Raw genomic sequence first — 16,284 nt, 5'->3', positions numbered from 1 at the left:
TGGTCTTAAAGGTGCTGTTGGATTCTGTTGTGCTGCTTCAGACCAACACGGCGACCCACTGGAATCTAGGAAGTAGATAGTAATTGGCACCAATGAACCATCACTAGGACATAGGGCCAGGGGAGGCCACACTGCAGCTCTCCAGATGGCCTTGGACTTCAATTCCCATGAGCTCCATGCTGCTGGCAGGGGCTCATGGGAACTGTAGTACATGGACACCTGGAGAGCCAGTGTTTGGCCGTCACCCCCAGGACAGGGATATGTGAGAAGAGACGACCATCCAGATAACCTATGAAGTGCTTTAAAAAGCAGGGGTAGTCAAAGCCTGTGGTCCTCCAGATGTCCATGGTCTGCAATTCCCATGAGCCCCTGCCAGCGTTTGCTGGCAGGGGCTCATGGGAATTGTAGTCCATGAACCACAGGTTGACTACCCCTGCTTTAAAGGGTATAACCAACACCTAGAACTGAACCCAGAAAACAAATGACAGACACCAGACAGCCGGTGTGGCACAGTGGTTTGCGTGTCCGACCAGGAGATCCGGGTTCGAATCCCCAATCTGCTGCGGAAACCTGCTGGGTTCCTTTAGGCCAGTCGCATTCTCTCAGCCTAGCCAACCTCACAGCGGTGGTGGTGAGGATAAAGTGGAGAAGAGGAGAATGACATAAGTTTTGGGTCCTCGTTGGGGAGAAACGCAGCATACAACTGAAGTAAACAAGCATAGCTCTTTCAAAGACAGGTGGGATAAGTTCCAGCCAGCTAGTTCCCGGCAAGGAGAGAACAGCCACATACTGAGAAACTGTTGCGGTTTCAGGGTTGTTTTCAAGGACAGCAGCCAGGAGAGCACTTGCAGGCCCCTCCAGCAACAATTCTTACCATTCTCAACTATCAGCGGCTTCTCTGCTAGAGAAAGGTGTGGCCCGCTGCCCGCCTGCTGAAACCTGGTAGTTTCAACCGGGGACAAATGAACCTGTACTCCAGGCTTTCTCTGCCAAGGTTTTATGAAACCCTGGGGGCTTCTTGCCGGCCCTGGACGGGTTTCCTGAATGAGTAGGAGTTAATTAATTTTTAATAGATTTCCAAAATTTGTTGATGTATGGCCAATGCTAGGCCTGGGGGTGGGTGGGAAGGGGAGGGGCCCTAGGTGAGCGTGTCCACAGCTCTGCTTCCCAACCATATTCTGCAGGATTGCACCACTTCTGGGGTTTCTCTAGGCCCGCAGGGGTTTCTCAATGGTGAAAAAGTTGAGAAAGGCTGCTGTAACCTCCTGAGCCGGGACCCACCCCAAAGAACTGGCTTGCTCCAAGGTTGGCTATTTATCATTAAATTTATTACCCACCAATCCCAAATAGGCTCGTGGCAGGTTATAGCTGTCTAGTTAAAAGCCCCATTAAAACCCTATCAAAATGGACAAAAATACAAATACAGTGGACCAACAACATGGCAGAAAACCCCCCTCTACCCCCAACCCCTACCTCATGGGTAGTCGACCTGTGGTCCTCCAGATGTCCATGGACTACAATTCCCATGAGCCCCTGCCAGCAAGCAGTGGCAGGGGCCAATGGGAATTGTAGTCCATGGACATCTGGAGGACCACAGGTCGACTACCCCTGCTCTAGAGAGAGGAGGCAGGAGAGATGAAGTAATCGACTTGCAGATGAAGTAATCTAGCCTACAGTCCTCCAAACCTGATCCCTGCTTGGAGGAAGGAGGAAAACTTGCCCTCCTGGCCAGAGATATTAGCATTTCAATGAAGGAGAGCAATAGGTAACCTCCCCCTTCCTCCCTGCCTGGTTACAGCCCAGAGAAGGGGGAGGGAGGGTATGCTTAAAATGCCCATGTAAAACCACATTCATTAAAAAGGCATTTCTTCACATGGCTCACCCATGGATGATTGGCAGCGGCTCACCTCTATAACTTCTCTTTCTGTCAGCATCCCTAAGAAGCCCTTCAGCCCCATAAAAATGGCGGCCGCTGCCATCACAACATTATTTTAAGTTGTCCAGCCAGTTAGATCTCCAATTCCGTGAATTTAGGCAGATGGCGAGTACGTGGGCAGAAGGCGCTTGGCTCTCGTGGCCCTTCCTTGCATGGCCACGGAAATGCTGACTGTCACTTTAGGATTGGGAAGTTAATTTCTTCCACCAGGGCAGAGATTCTGGTCTTGGGGGGATGGGCATCATCGGGCATAGAGTTGTGAATTTCCTGCATTCTGCAGTGGGCTGGACTAGATGACCCTGTTGGTCCCTCCCAACTCCATGATTCTAGAGGCCCTGCTGGACAACAGCCCCACCTGGGCACACCCGCTTCCTGAAAACACCTGATGGGCACCGGAAAAGGTGTCCGTGGGTGCCAGAGACTCTTGGTGTGGCGCAGGGGCAGTCAACCTATGGTCCTCCAGATGTCCATGGACTACAATTCCCATGAGCCCCTGCCAGCAAATGCTGGCAGGGGCTCATGGGAATTGTAGTCCATGGACATCTGGAGGACCACAGGTTGACTACCCCTGGTGTAGCTTTTGAAGACTGTGGCCAAAGGTACTCCACTGCTGATCTCCAGGACCTTCTACATGCAAAGCACACAGCTTCCCCCTCACGTGACAAGTCAAACATGAGGCTCCCAAGCGTTCACAACCTGCAAATTAGGATGATGATGAGTTCATTCACATATCTGTCAAAGTACACCACTCACCATGACTCACCTCCAACCTCCAACACCTCCCATGCCTAACAGGCTGCTTCACTCCCAGTGTCAGGTCAGCAATGTGAATGTTCAAAGTAGCCGTCTTAGATCAGCCACTAGGTTAGAACTGGCTTCCTTGTTTGCCACTTGAACTGGCTTTCCAGCCAGCTGAGCCACAACCAGCCCCTCTTCCCAGCCTTCTGAATCCCACGCTTTCCCTTACATCCATGAGGACTAGAAACTTCAGGGCATTCGTTGAGCGGGTCACCATGCTGTTGAGTCAGCTTGTGCCAGCACACATCCAACAATCCTGTTCTTGCTAAGTGATACTTGTTGAGCAAAGGGGAGAGAAAAAGTTAAGTTGTATATTTAGCTGGACAAAAAGAACCCTTAATTACTGCTTGCTAGATGCGTTCAGCCAAGAGGAAGGTGTGGGCAGGTCAGATACTGCTGTTGTGCTCTTGCTTCCTGTCAGTTCAAAATGACAACCACCCCGGTGACACCTGTGCTTCCTTTTAACACGGACACTCCTAGGAATATTATGCTCCAGGGCTGGCACAAAGCAAGAACCAGCTGAGCTCTCTGGGAAAAACATCAGAACAGCTGGCTGATAAAACTAGGAATGCAGGCAGAGCTCAATCCTGAAAGGTCTGCTTACGTGCAATGTCAAAAGTTCAATTTTGGCTGATAAGAAACTATATAAGAACCAAATTCCCCAAGTCTGTAGGAATCCTGCAACATGGACATAAAAACACAGAACAAAACATCCTTCGCTTGGGCTTTGTATTGTATTGTATTGTATATTCCCACTGTCATGATGGTAGTTCATGGTCTGCAGAAGAGTGCTTGCACTCGAAAGCTCACGCCTTGAATAAATGTTTGATCTTAAAGGTGCCACTGGACTCTGATTTTATTGTGCTGCTTCAGACTGACACGGCCATGCACTTGAATCCATCTTATTTAATGTGATCTTATATTATTTTTAAGGGTATTGTTGGGGATTTTATCGTATTTTATTATTCATTCTTGTAAACCGCAAGACATTCGTGAACTGCTATGGTATATAAAATAAAATAAAAATAAAATAAATTTGCAAATGCAAGATCTCTAAAGTCAGAGAAGGGATCTTCCACGTGTCCAGAATGGTGAGTAAAAAAGTCTGCGCTGAGTTTATGCCCCAGCTGAAAAACCACCTGGCCACAAGCACAGCCCTTTCAGCTCCCCATGGAGTAGGCCCAACCCCTCCGCTTTGGAATTGGCGGGGGGTCTAAATAGCTTCTGTACAGACTTTAAATCTTGGCACCTCTCTTCCTTCTCCCCTGAATCCCTGCTGTTCCCTCCTCCCACAAACACAAGATAAAGGAGATCAGGAATGAAGGAAGAGGTAAAGTTTGCAACAGGACTATTTTGCCACCCTGCCTGGGAAGAAATCAACAGCCATGGAGGGTCAAGAGAACCATTCTGGACCTCTTAGACCAGGAGTAGTCAACCTGTGGTCCTCCAGATGTCCATGGACTACAATTCCCATGAGCCCCTGCCAGCATTCGCTGGCAGGGGCTCATGGGAATTGTAGTCCATGGACATCTGGAGGACCACAGGTTGACTACCCCTGCCTTAGACACTAGAGACAATCCCCCTCCCCTTCCCAGTAAAGCCACAAATAAGTTTTCAAGAGGTGACCAGCCCAAGTCAAGTGGCCTTCTCTGTCTCCAATCATTTGGCAATTTTGAACATTGTTCAAGGCAATCATAGGCATGCACACCATGCTCTGTGAGAAACAAGGGGGGGGGGAAGCATTTTGTTCCCAAAGGCCTTGCAACAGAGCCCCGTCCACACCTCAGAGAACCACTTTATGTGTCCACTTTTGAAGGGTTGAACCAAAACATAGGCAGGAAATGCATATGGCTCTTTCCTTGAATGTGAGGGGCAGAACACTGGAGTTCTTGCAAAAAGGGCCTCCCAGAATCATGTCATGAGCCTAGGGATGCCAACCTTCGGGTGTGGCCTGGAATTGCACCCGATCTGCACAGTGCAGAGAACTGGCAACTGACCGCAGACTTGGATAAAAGGCTGTGACCCACTGACAACCCTGAACTAGGTGCGCCAAAGTGACGATTCTGGTCAGAGGGCTCTTAGCAAAGGAAAAACCCTTCTCTATCCAAGACCCTGGACAGCCTTCTCTGAAAGCTGAAATAAGCAGTCGTGGCCTAGATGAACCTGGGCAGCTGGCAAAATCACTCAGGCCCCAGTCCAGAATTGGCAATAGGGTTGCATGCTCTGGCGCGGTTCGGCAATTACTGAAGCCTGAGAAGTTCGGACTTCGGTGATCGCCGAATCGGCCGAACCGCACCGGAGTGGGCAACCCTAGTTGGCATTGCTCTCTGTTCTGCACACAGGACACTGCCATTCTGCGAAGCAGAAATCTGGACTTGAACCCTTCTCCCCGATGCACTAGCTTCTTACATGGGAACAGACAGGTCTAGCAGAAACCTGCCATGGCGGAAATGCTAGGCTAGCTTTTTTGAGGACTGGCAGAACAGTCAGGAGGCGACAGAGCTATCCGCACCCGGAACTATTACAGTCCAGGAGCCAGTTTCCCCCTGTTGTTGATGAGGACGTGGGCTCAGTTAATTGGGCATCCCGCTGCTGAGATGGGAGAAGGGCAATTCATTCAGTGCCTTCCCTTTCAGAATTGGCAGTCCCCCAGATATGGTTATTAAAACAAAAAAAAGAGAGGGATAAACTACTGTCCTCCTGAATGAAAAAAATGAGAGGGGAGGGGTGGAGGAAGGGATAGCATGACAGTCTGATACCCTGTGTGTGGGACAGACCGCATTGCACGTAAACTCATTAGCCTACATAGCTCTATAAGCCTCTGCTGCAGAGATCCTGATTAGGCTCAAGCGATCAGGGCCCAGTATTTTTCCTCGGGTGCCACAAGGGACGGCGGGCAGACACGCTGCTTGTACTCACAGCTGGAGCTGCAGTAACATTACGCCTGGCAAGCCAGAGGCCCAAGAACTGCAGAAGTCCCATGCTGTGGACCCAGCTGGAGGGCCTCTTGAGATGGGTCCTTTGTGCCAGGGTATTTGCAAAACATTTCAGCTTCTGTCCCCAGTAGACCCTTGCAGGTAACTAAGAGGGATTTAGTACCTCCACACTCAGAGGCAGTCAATCTCTGAATCCCAGAGCCAGGAAGCAACATCACGGGAAGGCCTTGGCATCTATGCTCTATCGCTGGGCGTCCAGAGGAACTGGGCAGCCACTGAGTGACGTATGATCCTGGACTAGATGGGCCCCCAAGTCTGATCCAGCAGGGCTTTTGCTAAGTTCTGGATCCGGCAACCCCCAATCTCCATTGGGGAGGGGGGCAAGGGGGACATGGCAACTGTATTCGGCACTGACCCTGTTACCTGCAGATTTGGCTTCCTTGGGGGGAAAGCAAGCAGAAATCACAGGATGCCCTTCCGGAACTTCCATAATTCCGCAGGGCATGCAAAAGGGAGCTCTTCCACCAGGCATTTGCTTGAGGCCGACTGACCTATAACATCTACAGATTCCCCCCCCCAAGTCAAACCTACCAATTGTACACATTTTAAAACATTCTGTTGGATCTTTCAACCGACAGGTAAAGGTTCCTTGTCAACACCCTTTTCCAACTGCTGCTGAAAATTTGTTTTTTCTGCATTCCCAACAAGGGGCCTTTTAGGATCCTCCAAATGTAAAACATCTGACAGCAAGCTCCTCACTTTCTGACCAGGCATTAAAAGCTTGTGAGATGCACTTCCAGAGATGTGCCAGCATAGCAAACCACAATACACTCACATATATGCTGGAAGTTGGGATCCAATCTGGTTCACCGTATATATCAGGGATCCCCAACCTTTTGGGCCCCGCGGACTTCTTTTGAAGCCCTACTCAGGATGGTAGACACAACCACATAACGGCCACCAAGGGAGGCATGGTCAATCACAACCAAAGAGAAAGCCCAAGCGTGGGCAACAAGGCGTAAACATCTCAGTGCCCTAACCTAAATGGAATGGGACCTTTGTATCTACAGCAGGGGTAGTCACCCTGTGGCCCTCCAGATGTCTATGTACTACAATTCCCATGAGCCTCATGGGAATTGTAGTCCATGGACATCTGGAGTACCACAGGTTGACTACTCCTGATCTACAGAACCACCTCCTCCCCTGCACCCCCAGAGATAATTATGATCAAACAGCCAAAATCTGCTTAAGCTCCCCGACCCTAAAGAGAAAAGAAATGGACCTTGACCAGGATCTGGGCTTGTTTGGCCTTGGCCTGTTGGAATGCTCTGCCTGAGGAGAGAAGGGCCCTCTGGGACCTTAAGCGATCCTAAAGGCCTGGACATCAGAGCCACTCCATCAGGCCTATGGTTGAGGCAACGCATAAACATCAGGACACTGGCCTCCCTGCCTGAGACCCCCTCCAACAGCATAAGGCAGGGGTAGTCAAACTGTGGCCCTCCAGATGTCCATGGACTACAATTCCCAGGAGCCCCTGCCAGCATTCGCTGGCAGGGGCTCCTGGGAATTGTAGTCCATGGACATCTGGAGGGCCGCAGTTTGACTACCCCTGGCATAAGGCCTCTCCAAGCTCTGACTAACCTCAGAACTGTTTTGAATTATTATTATGAGGAGGCAGGCCAATTGATTTATTTATTTACCTTGAGATTTCTAAACCACCTCTCTCCAAAATTGGTCTCCGGGGGCGGTGTACAACAATAAGAATACAATGTCACAAGTAAAATAGTAAAATACAATTAAAACCAGATTCTTAAATCCTACTGAATTAACTTTAATGCTTACTGAATTCATATGATTGCTTTAAAGTTGGCTGTTACCCACCCCGAGCTGACCAGGGAAGGGCAGGTTAGCAATAAATAATTATTACTACTATTATTATTATTAAAATACACTGTAAAAAAGGACAGAAGAAAGTCGACACCGTAGTGACAGCTGACTGCCCAGCCAATCAGTGGGCAATGAGCATTTCTATGGGACAGGCAGAGCCTCCTGTGGCGCAGAGTGGTAAGGCAGCAGACATGCAGTCTGAAAGCTCTGCCCATGAGGCTGGGAGTTTGATCCCAGCAGCCGGCTCAAGGTTGACTCAGCCTTCCATCCTTCCGAGGTCAGTAAAATGAGTACCCAGCTTGCTGGGGGGTAAACGGTAATGACTGGGGAAGGCACTGGCAAACCACCCCGTATTGAGTCTGCCATGAAAACGCTGCAGGGCGTCACCCCAAGGGTCAGACATGACCCGGTGCTTGCACAGGGGATACCTTTACCTTTACCTTTTTATGGGATAGGAACTCACCTGACCCCACCTACTTTCTAAAAAAGACAGGGTGGAGACCAGGAAAGGTGTTGGTGGGTGCCACAGCTCCACCAGGCACCACATCAGGGACCCTTGGCATATTTAGTCTTGTAAATGCGTAATAATGTTCTTCAGTTTGCCCACCTCCCATACTGGGGCAGCTCTGAAAAGTTCTGCCTTTCTGAACAGGAATCAATTGTGGGTGTAGGAGGTCATTCACCTCCGTTTTCAGGGGGAGCATCAGCATCTTGCCACTCTCTAGGTGGGTACAAGGTCATCTCTCCTGCTTCACAAAAGAGATGGAGGGAGCTCTCCTCCAGAGTTTGAGGATTAACTTCATTTATAACCCACCTTTCTCACTGAGACTCCAGGTGGATTATAAAATGTGATGAAAACAATTCAATGAAACTGCCCAAAGGAGAAAACAATGCCGGGAGCTAGGATTGAAGGGCAATGCAAACAAACAATGAAAACCATCTTAAAGCAGCCTTTGTCAACATTTTGACCATGGAGTAACCACTGAAATATTCTTCAGGCTTTGAGTAACCCTGGAAGTGATACCCATGATTCCCTGCCATACTGCCCATGATTCCCTGCCATACTCCAGAAGTCATATGTTTAGAATATGCATAGCAATGCTGATAAAATAAAACGCTTGTTAAATAAGAAGTTAGTTTTATTTTTGTGTGTGCAGTACCTTGCCTGAGCAAAAGAGTCCACATAGGAGAAAAACAGTCTAAGGCAGCTGAACTATATAAAGCTTGAATCCAGACATGCTACAATTTTTTCACCTTCTCTCCTGCCCTCTGTGGCAAGGATGCTCTAATTGCAAGTTATCCCAAAGGAAATGGACAATTACTTTTGAACTCAGACCAGATCAATATTGCAAAATTATTTGGAACACAATGTTTTCTAATTGAGGCAACACATTCATTTACGCTGTGCTTGGCCTGCCCAGTAAGAACTGCCCCAGACCTTCCTCCCAGTACTTTTATACACAGGTCCCACCACCATCTGTCTCTCACTGCTTCAATTCCTCATGTGCAGGACAAGCAAGTTGTAGCCTCTGGACTGTCACATGGGTGAATGTAAAAAAGAAAGCCATTTGCAACATGCCTTATGAGGCAGAGGTAGTCAAACTGCGGCCCTCCAGATGTCCATGGCTGGCAGGAGCTCATGAGAACTGTAGTCCATGGACATCTGGAGGGCCGCAGTTTGACTACCCCTGCCTTATAAGCACAGGTTCCAGTGGGTCAGCCTGCTGGTCTGAAGCCATAGAACAAAGTGTTTCTGCACACGAAAGATTACATCCAGAATTAAACTTTGTTGGTCTGAAAGGCACCACCGGACTCTGCTCTGCACATGCTGTGCAGTCCTCCACAAACCACAATAAAACGCCCATGGGGATGCATTTAAACTTGAAGGCATGGAAAAGAACTGGATTTATGAAGAAACAATGGGTCCAACCCCATCGTTCTCTTCTGCTAAATTGGGACTTCTTCCAATCAAAGAAGAAAGGACTCCTCGCTCAGATGAAATTACTGGATTCAACCCACTATTTTTTTTGCAAGTTCAAATCCTTGCATATGTGTGTGATGCTTCCCCCCCCCCTTTGTATCCTAGCAGGAATTAAACTCCGTCTATCTAAAACAGTGGCTCTCAACCTGGGGGTCGGGACCCCTTTGGGGTTCGAACGACCCTTTTACAGGGGTCACAGCAGGGCGAGCAGCTTGGCTGGGGGGGGGGACCCCCACTGCTGCTGCTCCTTCTGTTTGTGAGCCCTCCTCACAGGCAGGAAAGGCAATCATAAACCGTTTTGAGTCTCCTTCGGGTAGCAAAAAGCAGGATATAAACCCCATCTTTTTCTTCTCTCCCCCCCTCCCACCCCGCTGGGTTGAGCCAAACTAAGAGGAGGGTGCAGAGTTAACAAATGCAACCCCCCCACCCCCTTTCCCGGCTGACGGCGCTGCCAGCCACGGGCTCGCATCTTCGCCAGGCCGATGCGCTCCTTAATGAAACGAGGCCTCAAGACAGCCAGCGGCATAATTTATAGCTAGGCCAGCAGTCCGAGGGAAACAATGTGGATATACAAGTTGTAAATGTGCTGCCTCAGCCGGGAGAGAGACTGCAGCTGCTAGAAGGGCTCCGCTGGCAACTGGCGGGGAACCCAGAGACCTCGCCAACAGGCAGGGAGGCTGCCCAGCCGGTCCGTCCCCACCACAGCCTGGGGGCAGCCTCCCCGCAGCACCTGTTGCCTTGGATGGGGCGACACCCTTTTGCAGACACTCAAGAGCCAGATAACTCGGCTTAAGAGCTCCTTGGGCTCTTCCTGCCACCAGTTCTGGATTTAAATGCCCACTATAAGATGAGACCCAAGGTCCATCGATCTGTTTACAGGAGTAGAGTCTGGAACGAGCACAAGCCAGCCATGGAGACTACAGCCCTCTCTCGCTTACGCTTAACACCCGGTTAATTCAAGGTATCCCTGCCTCAGAACATGGAGGCTCTACTTAGCTACTATGGCTGACAGACACTAGCACCGGATTGCCATGCCACATGGCTGCCGAAATTCTCCTTGTATGTGGAACTGATGGCACTTGAAGCCCCCTCTCCCTGCATGCAGATCCTTGCACTTTAAAGAAAGAAAAGCAGAAATCCCAAAACTCCTCCATTAATAATGCCGGAGAGACATACACAGCAGCTCGACTTGAAACAAAATAGGAATTTTAATGCAGTGTCTCGGGATCCTGTACATGCCAGGGGGAAAAAAGAAGGTCAAAAGAAAATACGGGCAGATGGAATGGCTCAGGACACGACAGTGCTACATGCTCCCTGAGGGGCTTTATGCGTGGCTAGACTACTGTAACCTGCTCTATGCAGGGCTTTCCCTTGAAACTGCTCTGGAAGCTTCAACTGGTCCAGACCGTGGCTGGTTTGGTCCTTACTGGGACCCAATGGAGAGTAGCTATTCAGTTCTCCCAACAGCACTGGCTTCAGATTGGATCAGATTCAAGGTTCAAAGCCCTGAACGGTCTGGGACCCTTGGATCTTTGGGACCATCTCTCTCAATACATCCCCCAAGTGTGCTAAGAACTAGAGACCAAAATTTGGCCTCGTGGGACACTGTCAGATGACATTAGATCCCAGGGCATGCAAGACAGACCTGTTCTGCCAGGCTTAACTCCAAGAAGATGCTGGCTTCTAAGCCTGAAAGCACACCTGCAGGTAACAGGTAAGTACCCCGCACGACTCTTCAAGCAAAAGTTCATAAGAAGAGACAGCTACAGGGTTTTTAATTTATTCTGACTAGCTGAACTTTACATCTAGTCTTTAATTTTTTTAAAATTCATCTTACTTACTTGGTATCCAATTCTATCAGAAGCTGCCCTGAGTCCTTTAGGGGAATGGCGGGGTAAAAAATCAAATCAATCCATTTCCCGTCTCCATATCCCTTGGACCCGGATCTCAGCTAGCCACTCCTTCCCTCAGACACGGACCAGGGGGACCTCTCTAGGGCCAAGGACCACTAGGATGCTGGTATTCACTTAGGATGATACTGGCAGAGACAGGCCTTGAAGGTCAACGGAACCTGATCCAGAACTCAACCAGCAACTAGTGCGGCTACTAGAGGGCAGGTCAAATATGGGCCCTCCAGGGGGTCTCAGGGAGGACCTGTGCAGTAGTGTTCTGAACCAGCTGTGATTCCAGATCAGGGACAAGCGTAGGGTGGGGTGGAAGGTCGCAACTCCGTGGTAGAGCATCTGCCTGTCATGCAGAAGGTTCAGCCCCTGGCAGGAGACCTGGATAAAGGGCCGTGGATCCAAGTGACCCACTGCCAAGAGAGAGTGGACAGCACTGAACTAGATGCACTGAAGCGATGATTCTGGGCAAAGAGCAAAGGAAAAACTCTTCTCTGCTCAAAATCCTGGACAGCCCCTCTGCAAGCTGAAGCAGGTGATCCTGGCGTAGATGAACCTGGGCAGCTGGCAAACCCACTCAGGCCTTGCAAAGAACTGCCATCAAAGGCTTAAGGGGGTGGCTGGTTACAGTGGATGAGCGATAGAGTTGTGAGTGTCCTGCATGGTGCAGGGGGTTGGACTAGATGACCCATTAGATCCCTTCCAACTCTATGATTGAGGGTCCAGCATCTCGTACTCACACTACAGAAGCAATCCAAGGGCAACCCCTTGTACCCCCAATTTAAGGCTCCACAAAGTCATACTCTACCCGAGACCACCAATGGCCCCCTCCGGGCAAGTCAGGTTGACTACCCCTGCCGTAGTGGACCAGGAGGCTCCAGGAAGCTCTGAGAGGCACACAAGGGCTCCTTCCCAGCCCGGTGAGGCAGGCAGAGACTCGCTCTGCACAGTGGGGGACTTGAACCCGGGTCTTCCTGGCGATGGTCAGGCTCCTATGCCATGCTGAGTAAGTACACTGCAGATTATTTTTAGCCACGGGAGCCTCTCCCAGCAGCGGTTACACGCCTCGCACTTCCTTTGGTGGTTTTTCGCCTGTGAGAAAGATGACCAGACCAGAAAGATGCCTCTTCTGCAAGGTCCACAAGTCAGGGAAGGGGGAGGGGAAGTGGGGGGGGGGCAAGAGATCAAGGTAAACCCAGGAGACTGTTTTGCTACTGCTGCCTTGGGATTTCCTTCTGGTTGTTTGCTTGGGGGGAAGAGACATTTTAACAACACAGAGGAGCCATCCAGGAGGGGGAGGGAGAGAAACTCTGCATTTGCATTTGCAGAGAGACACACAGCAAAAGCAATTTCCCTGGGGCTTCATCAGTCACCGGATTCCTCCTGCTTCTGGTGCCATGGGCAGGGCACAGGACCATGACAAAGCAAAGACGGCAACAAAAGGCAGAGAATGCAGCCTTCCTCCGACTGCTCCAACTCTGTTAAAAACAAGCTGCAAGTTTCTAGTCCTGATTGCTGTGGAAGCATCCTTGTGACCTTGCAGGCGAGGTCTGTTGAAGACCTGGAAACTAAGAGCCTAAGATCTCCAGGACCAATGGAAGAGGCTCCGGGCCTCTCCCTCTGCTCAGCAAACCCAAAATTATGAGGGGGGGAGGTGAATTATTATGCAACATGACAGCAAAAAACCGTTTTGCAGACAGCACGAAGTTTAAGCAAACTTGAGCAGATTCTTCCCTTCCAGCACGACATTTTTATTTTTCGAAACACCGGGATCTTTTAAATGCGCCCTTTCTCCCCACGACATTCTGAAAAGGCTACTATGCCGTACACCTCCAAGCTCCCTTTGCTTTGCATACCAGACTCTGCTCCGGAAAACAGCCATGTCCCCCTCCCACCAGAGACCAGAGAGCATAGAGCAGGGGTAGTCAAACTGCGGCCCTCCAGATGTCCATGGACTACAATTCCCAGGAGCCCCTGCCAGCGTTCGCTGGCAGGGGCTCCTGGGAATTGTAGTCCATGGACATCTGGAGGGCCGCAGTTTGACTACCTCTGGCATAGAGGGAAGCTGCCTCCTCTCCAGAGACCTCACCAGCGGCAGCGCTGGTAAATAAATAGAAACAGTCACATGTTTGGAGGGGGGGGGAGTATAGCCAGCAGCATAACTTATCTCCACAGCTTGCCAGAAGCATCATGTGCAAAGGAGAGCTCCAATATTGAGGCTCAAACCTCCCAGGGACTTTCCACAATAACCCCCCTTTTCCCCAACTTGTTCCCCCCCCCCCCCAAGTTGCTTCAGCTGCAGAGGCCCTACGTCTAGAGCAGTTTAAAAACACAGGCAAGGGGAACTTCGCCCTGCCGACTCCAGGGAGCTCTAGATACACTGAGACGCAAGGAGGAAGGCAAAGAGACGGCCGCTTGGATCCCGGCTCAGAGGCACACAAAGGGATGTTTACTATCCACATGCCGGAGGTCACTGCCAGCACATGGCTCATGTAATCAGCAGCATGGTATAGATAGCCCGGGAGACCAGATGCAAAGGGGACCTTCACCTGATTTCCTGGCTCTGCTCCCCGCACTCCAGAGCTGTCTCTTTCGCTGACCAGTTCTCCTGCTCACAGGACTGGACCCAGGTCAGGGTTCCTCTGAACCAGGGGTAGTCAAACCGTGGCCCTCCAGATGACCATGGACTACAATTCCCATGAGCCCCTGCCAGCGAATGCTGGCAGGGGCTCATGGGAATTGTAGTCCGTGGTCATCTGGAGGGCCGCGGTTTGACTACCCCTGCTCTGAGCTCTGCTTCATGCTACGGCCAAGATGCTACTCTGTGTGACTGATTTGATAACATCTCGCCCCTCTTCCAAAGCGATAAGTGGCTTTCTGTTTCAGCCCTCTGTTTTAGCCCCACAAGGAGTCTTGCAAGGGAGGTCGGGATGACCAAGGCAGGGGGTGGCTCCAAGTCATCTGCTGATCTTCACAGAGGAAGGGGGATTTGAACCTTGGGTCCCCCAGGCCCAGGAGTGACAATCTGAAAACCATTCCCCACTGCCTCTGGTGATCCAAAGGACACGCCGGTTCGGTATCCCAAGAAGCAGCACCCTTGGCCTCTATGGGTGAGCCTCAACAGACCGCTGGGCTGATCCAGCAGGGCTCTTTGGGTGCTGCAAGAATCTCCCAGTCTCCTGTTCCCGGATCGATATGCCCTATGGAGCACCCCTCCGTAGGACTCCTCAGGCACAAGTTTCCTCTCTTGTACACACTGGTAAACGCAGCTCCATCCAGTTCCTTGGCTCTGTTCCAGCCACCCAGATCTGGGGAGAGGCTCCAGTCCGAATCCAGCCCTTCCCACCGAGCACCCTTCCTTCTATCCTTCCGCCTGGCCTACCTAACAGGGCTGTTGTGAGGATGAATGATGGCAACACTCCCCTGAGCTCCGCGGGAGAAACGCTGGGCAGAAGGACCCCAGACAAAGCCCACCCGCGGTTGCTGCGCGCCTCGCCATCCCCACCTCTGAAATGGGCACCTGCGCAAGCGGGAAAGCACCTGAGCGGGGGGGGGGGGGGGCTCCAATCCGCGGAAGCCTCGCGCGCGTCCTCCTCCTCCGGAGTCGGCGGATCCGCCGGGCAGCGCTGGGCACACTCTCTCGCTTCTACCCCGGGGCGCCTCCGGACTGGCGCGAAACTCCAGCGGAGCGCAAACTTGGAAGGAGGGACCCGGGCGGTCTGGACTGGGGGGCGTCCGCGCGGGAGGAAGGAGGCCGGCCGGCAGGCAGGCAGGCGCGCGCCGAGGCCAGCGGCGGGAGGCGATTAGGCACGCGAGCCGGTCCGTGGCCAGCGCTGGAACAGAGCCCCGCTCAGGGCCGTCACGTCGCCCGCGGAGGACCAGAGCCGAGCGGAGCCGCCCCCTCCCCGAGACTCCCAGCGCCGGAGCTCCCCGCTGCCCGTCCCCAGAGGCGCCCTTGGAGAAGGGGCCCGGCGCGCCACTCGCCTCCCTCCCCGCAGCAGAACCCTGGACGGAGCCGCCGCCGCCGCTCACCTGCACCTGCCGGACGTGGGAGCCTCCCCCGCCGCCCGCAGAAGGCGCCGCGCCCCCGGGAAGGAAGCGAGGAAGGAAGGAAGCCAAGAGGGGACCGACCGGACTCCGCCAGCGCCGCGACTCCCTCCCTCCCGCTGTCCCGAAGGCACCCCCTTTTCCAGCGCCCCCGCCCCCTTATAAAGGCCACCGAAGTCCGGCCTCCCCCCCCGCCTCTGATGGCCACCCCAGGGAACCAATCGGAGCGGGCCGGCACCTAGCAACACCCCGGCGGTTGGCTCTGGGCGGCCGCTGCCCCTTTCCGGGAGGGGCCAACCGGCGGCGGCGGGGGGCGGGCCGGCTGGGGGGGCGGAGGGAGCCGGGGGCGGCCGAACAGCTGGGGGCAGCGGGCGGCCAATGGGAGGCGCGGAGGCCCCGCCAGCATGGGCGCGGGGAGGGACGACAACAAAGGCGCGCCGGGGGAGCCCGCGCGCATCCAGGGCGCAGTGTGCCTCCAGGGGCTGCGTGGCCCTTCGCCGGCCGCTCCTCTGCGCGCCCGGCTCCGCGGCTGATGCGGGCCACAGATGGACTCCAGAGCACCGAGGCCGCGACCCTGCAGCGGCCAACTCAGGCTGCAGAGACACGCCACGGGGGCTCGGGGGTAGACTACTTCTGTACATGGAGGCTTTGAAGGGGGACAAGAGAAAGCTGCTAAGGTCGCTTTCCTGTGCAAACTCACGGAATTCCAGGCGGCTGGCTTTTGAGCGGGGTAGTCAAACTGCGGCCCTCCAGATGTCCATGGACTACAATTCCCAGAAGCCCCTGCCAGCGAATGCT

At 52.5% G+C, this 16,284-nt stretch overlaps 1 protein-coding gene across 1 annotated transcript in view; it reads right to left on the bottom strand.

The window, feature by feature from the left end:
- Window positions 1-15,618, bottom strand: part of YPEL2 (yippee like 2) — a 57,541-nt gene extending 41,923 nt beyond the window's left edge. Inside the window, exon 1 of the mRNA XM_077311092.1 lies at window positions 15,472-15,618. The gene's annotated coding sequence lies outside the window, so the exon portion shown is untranslated. The remainder of the gene's footprint in view (window positions 1-15,471) is intronic.
- Window positions 15,619-16,284: the final 666 nt, after the last annotated feature.

Source organism: Paroedura picta, chromosome 15, assembly GCF_049243985.1.
Source record: "Paroedura picta isolate Pp20150507F chromosome 15, Ppicta_v3.0, whole genome shotgun sequence".
Taxonomy (NCBI): domain Eukaryota; kingdom Metazoa; phylum Chordata; class Lepidosauria; order Squamata; family Gekkonidae; genus Paroedura; species Paroedura picta.
Note: the sequence above shows the minus strand (reverse complement) of the source record. Positions and strands in the feature narration are given on the sequence as shown.